This window comes from Haliotis cracherodii, unplaced genomic scaffold (assembly GCF_022045235.1).
Source record: "Haliotis cracherodii isolate W230 unplaced genomic scaffold, xgHalCrac1.p SCAF_2, whole genome shotgun sequence".
NCBI classification, from domain to species: domain Eukaryota; kingdom Metazoa; phylum Mollusca; class Gastropoda; order Lepetellida; family Haliotidae; genus Haliotis; species Haliotis cracherodii.
In genome coordinates, this window is record NW_027266275.1 from 75,735,219 (window position 1) to 75,741,218 (window position 6,000).

Here is a 6,000-nt window from a genome sequence, read left to right on the forward strand (position 1 = left end):
TAAAGTGAGCCATCAGCCCTGTCATAAGTCTTCTGCCTGAACATGACAATATTATTTTCGACATTTCGGTAGATAGGACACTACAACTACCTGGACACAGGGGAGCTGCAGAGCCTTATAGCTCCAAGTAGTGAAGGTATTATTACTGCCTCAAGCATGAAGTGATGAAGTGTCTTAAATTGTCACCCACATTGATGCCAAGTAGATGTAGAATCAAAACAAAGTTTTCGTTACCAAACCATTTCTGGTGTTGCCTGCCGTGATGCTGTAGGAATATCTGTAAAAGTGCAGTAAAATCTAATCACTCGCTCACTCACTCACTCTTTACATGACCAATTTTCGCTTTTGGCTGAGTGCTGACATGAGACAGTGATGGTGCTGTGTCCTCCATCAACCTTCCAAAGGCAAGGAAGTTAGCGGACTGTAAAAGTCCAGTTTTCATCCGAACTGGAACCAGAAGGACACCTTGACCACACACACTCACAGATCTCAGGATGGGGTGTCTTGGTCTGCCACTGACCACACACACTCACAGATCTCAGGATGGGGTGTCTTGGTCTGTCACTGACCACACACACACTCACAGTTCTCAGGATGGGGGTGTCTGGATCTGTCACTGACCACACTCACAGTTCTCAGGATGGGGGTGTCTAGATCTGTCACTGACCACACTCACAGATCTCAGGATGGGGGTTTCTGGGTCTGTCACTGACCACACACACTCACAGTTCTCAGGATGGGGGTGTCTGGATCTGTCACTGACCACACTCACAGATCTCAGGATGGGGTGTCTGGGTCTGTTACTGACCACACACACTCACAGATCTCAGGATGGGGTGTCTGGATCTGTCACTGACCACACTCACAGATCTCAGGATGGGGTTGTCTGGGTCTGTCACTGACCACACTCACAGATCTCAGGATGGGGGTGTCGGGGTCTGTCACTGACCACACTCACAGATCTCAGGATGGGGTGTCTTGGTCTGTCACTGACCACACACACTCACAGATCTCAGGATGGGGTGTCTTGGTCTGTCACTGACCACACTCACAGTTCTCAGGATGGGGGTGTCTAGATCTGTCACTGACCACACTCACAGATCTCAGGATGGGGGTTTCTGGGTCTGTCACTGACCACACACACTCACAGTTCTCAGGATGGGGGTGTCTGGATCTGTCACTGACCACACTCACAGATCTCAGGATGGGGTGTCTGGGTCTGTTACTGACCACACACACTCACAGATCTCAGGATGGGGTGTCTGGGTCTGTCACTGACCACACACACTCACAGATCTCAGGATGGGGGTGTCTGGATCTGTCACTGACCACACACAATCACAGATCTCAGGATGGGGGTGTCTGGATCTGTCACTGACCACACTCACAGATCTCAGGATGGGGTTGTCTGGGTCTGTCACTGACCACACTCACAGATCTCAGGATGGGGGTGTCTGGGTCTGTCACTGACCACACTCACAGATCTCAGGATGGGGGTGTCTGGGTCTGTCACTGACCACACACACTCACAGATCTCAGGATGGGGGTGTCTGGGTCTGTCACTGACCACACTCACAGATCTCAGGATGGGGGTGTCTGGGTCTGTCACTGACCACACACACTCACAGATCTCAGGATGGGGTTGTCTGGGTCTGTCACTGACCACACTCACAGATCTCAGGATGGGGGTGTCTGGGTCTGTCACTGACCACACTCACAGATCTCAGGATGGGGGTGTCGGGGTCTGTCACTGACCACACTCACAGATCTCAGGATGGGGTGTCTTGGTCTGTCACTGACCACACACACTCACAGATCTCAGGATGGGGTGTCTTGGTCTGTCACTGACCACACTCACAGTTCTCAGGATGGGGGTGTCTAGATCTGTCACTGACCACACTCACAGATCTCAGGATGGGGGTTTCTGGGTCTGTCACTGACCACACACACTCACAGTTCTCAGGATGGGGGTGTCTGGATCTGTCACTGACCACACTCACAGATCTCAGGATGGGGTGTCTGGGTCTGTTACTGACCACACACACTCACAGATCTCAGGATGGGGTGTCTGGGTCTGTCACTGACCACACACACTCACAGATCTCAGGATGGGGGTGTCTGGATCTGTCACTGACCACACACAATCACAGATCTCAGGATGGGGGTGTCTGGATCTGTCACTGACCACACTCACAGATCTCAGGATGGGGTTGTCTGGGTCTGTCACTGACCACACTCACAGATCTCAGGATGGGGGTGTCTGGGTCTGTCACTGACCACACTCACAGATCTCAGGATGGGGGTGTCTGGGTCTGTCACTGACCACACACACTCACAGATCTCAGGATGGGGGTGTCTGGATCTGTCACTGACCACACACACTCACAGATCTCAGGATGGGGTGTCTTGGTCTATCACTGACCACACACACTCACAGATCTCAGGATGGGGTGTCTGGATCTGTCACTGACCACACACACTCACAGATCTTAGGATGGGGTGTCTGGGTCTGTCACTGACCACACACACTCACGGTTCTCAGGATGGGGTGTCTGGGTCGGTGTCCAGGGGCTGCTGCAGTGTATGTAGGCCAAACTCCTATCACATGTCATGTTGGCAACAATAGCAACAGCTCATGTGTGATAGGGGTGGTTGTGTGTCAACGGTTAGCCAACAATGGGCAAGTGTGTGCTATTGATGTATTCTCATTACACTCGTCTGCTGTGTCTCACCATGCTAAGAATGACTCTCCCATCAGCTGTCCGTCCAACCATTTCCTCGGGTCTACTAATGTCACTTTAATGTGTAGATATCAATACCATCAGCATCGCTTCCACACCTTAAAGAGATGATGATGATGATGATATCTGCTGTTTCTGTGTCTTGTTACAGTGTGGGAAGCAATTACCTAGTAATTCTGCGTGTTTAACATCAGAGAAAACTGCTTTGTTAACCTTGATTTCCAATATACAATCTCCAATATACAATGTCAAGTACTCTCTACAATGTTGGGTACTCTTTATGTCAGGTACTCCCTATGTTAGGTACTTTCTACTTTGTTGGGTACTCTCTACTATATTGGGTACTCCCAACAATATCAGGCACTCTCTCTACAATGTCTCTCTAAAAATGTCAGGTACTATGCCACCTACTCCTACAATGTGGGGCACTATGCCAGGTGCTTGTCATCATATTGATGGGCTTCACCATGCATACAGCAATGCTCCAGGTGTTGAGGTCTGTGTGCAATTACAGGTGTGTTAATAGTCACAGATATGTGTGGATGTTCTGAAAATAAACACTTTCCCTGAATCTTGATTTGTCAATGCATATATATTATTGTTTGACACATTTTAGAATAACAACATACAGTACCACTATAAGGGATTTCCTGTCCGACCACGATGCACGCTTATGCCCTGTTTATTGGAATGGTATGCATATACCAGTATCCTTTTCGAATGTTGAGTGGTATATCTACATTGGGGCACAGCTCATTCAAGGGTCCAAAACAATAACAATAATAAAAGCGATAAAACAATTTCCATATTCATAAGAAATCCTTGCATGTGTTTCTGAATCACTATCAGCTAATGATGGTACTAGGTGTTTACAAAAAGGTAAACGTCTCCTGCCTCACTGTGGTACCCATCACAAACACATGCAAAGGCAAGGCAATTGTCCACCTTAACACCGGAAGTCAAAACATTCCATATGAATAATGTCATACTCGAAGATAAGTAGTTTGTGTCTGAAAGAGTCCAGATGGCATGTGATAATTGGTTTGGCATATAGCCACAATGGTCTTTCGAAAGACCTCCGAGTGTAGTCTATAGAGCGTCTGCCCCGTGTTGGTATGATTCCCTGGCAGCCTTGTTACCCAGCCTGCTGCTCGCACAAGCACGCGCACACGCACGCGAGCACGCACGCACGCACACACACTATGCAGGTCACTAAAAGTGTATGAACGCGACGTTTAACCTCACATGTGCTTACCTATAGGATGTATATTATGGGAACCTTTATTTGTCAACTCCACTCAACAAAGTTCATCTTTTTGTGAGAAAGCTAGGTCCTGTTCCACACACAAGTGTAATACACAGCTTTCTTGTCTGTGTTCAAGGGGACATGAGTGGCCCAGCTGTCTATGGCGCCGCATTTTCAGATTTGGGTACCTTATCCAGACTCAATTATTTACAGACCGCTGCCATATAGCTGAAATTTTGCTGAGTGCGGCGTTAAACAACAAACACACAAACAAACGACACCTCAGGCGCACCAGGAACCCAGAGTCCGTTCACCCAGACAATGTTTCTAGGTTTGTCAGGACCATACCACCGTGCCCTGGGTTAGTGACTATATTCTCTGTGTTCAGTGCAGCAAGCTAACGTGTGTTTACAGGCTTGTTTGGTTTCACCCTGAGTTTGTTGTTTGTTTGTTGTTTAACACCGCACTCTTCAATATTCCAGCTATATGACGGCAATCGATCCACGCAATTGGTATGCGATGACATGCTTCAACCACCCGATCATATTAGTCGCCTCTTACGACAAGCATAGTCGACCTTTACGGTAAGTATGGGTTGCTTTTATGATCTTTATGGGGCCAACATTCCAGCAATTTATGAAGACACTGTTGATCGTGTTCCCTGATGGCATTCGTTGTTACTACGTCAGACTCAGATCTCTGGACACTCTGACACAGCAACCACCATCGAGCTCCACGTTCAACAGGGTGGATTCCGCTGGGTGAAGAGCTTGAGAGACATTTGTCTCGTTCTTTTTATTTGCAACGTCAGTGATCAAATTTCAAATCTTCAACACAACCCACGCGTCTGGAACGGCGATGCAAAGTAACGGCTTGATATTTCCTGATAGAATCCGAAGTGTCCCAATGTATAACTATTGGCAGATCAGTGTTTCGTTGATGGGTAGATGTCACAATTATCAGACTAATAAAACGTTTTCTTGACACACAATTGGTCAAGCTCTGTGACGAGGGGCAGACGTCTAAGGTACCGCAACTCGCCAAGTCTCTTCCCTTGGGCACACAAGGAACCTATGATCATAGGTTCGCCCCGATTATGTTTCTAGGTTTGTCAGCACCATACCCGTGCTCGTGGGTTTCACCAAAGGAGTAAACGTCTTGAGACCTGCATCACGTCTGGCTTTTCTCTCACATTAAACTGACACGCCGTGATAGAACTGGAATACTGTTCAAATCAGCGTTAAATCCATATCACACACTCATTCACTCACTCTGTCATGACGGTGCGGAAGGTTGCTTATACTATCTACCACTTGTATATCTGGTATATCTACACCTGGTATAGCTGGCCCACACTCGAGTATTACGGGCGGTAGTGACATGAAGAATGCTGACGTCAGCATACAACCACAAGCTAAACATTTAAAGGGACATCGTGTGAACTAAAAGCTCCTCCCCGTGATGTCGGACCGCTGTTGGTAGCGGCCATGATGACATTCTTCCGCATGACGAGTGTCGGTTAAACCAGTGAAGACTCCCCCACCATTCTGTCGATGATACTCGACAATTTGTGATGTGGCCAAAATGATTTGACAGTACCGCTTAATGTTAAATGATCTGTTATATCAATGGATTTTCGTGTCAGAAAGAACTCGAGACTTTTCAATGGAGACTTGAAGGTACTGCTTTCTTCCATTACTGCCGACGTGAGGGGCTTAGTTCAAGTGACAGTGACGTGTTCTCTCGGGGAGGCGTGAGGCAGTAAGGAGACCTGTGAGCAGACGACACACACGAGGTGATAGATATATGTACGCTCTCCCAAACTGATCTCTTGTAAGTAAACTAGTTGATTGACAGGCTTCGAGTGGCAGCTTTTTCACCAGAATGATCCCGTGTAAGCTCCACGAGACTCTCATCCAAATTGGCCAGCACGCATCTGTTGTCCCTCGTATAGGATTCTCTGCTGGAATTTTCTCGGGTGGCTTGTAATCTGTTGATGTTATCTTTCACAAC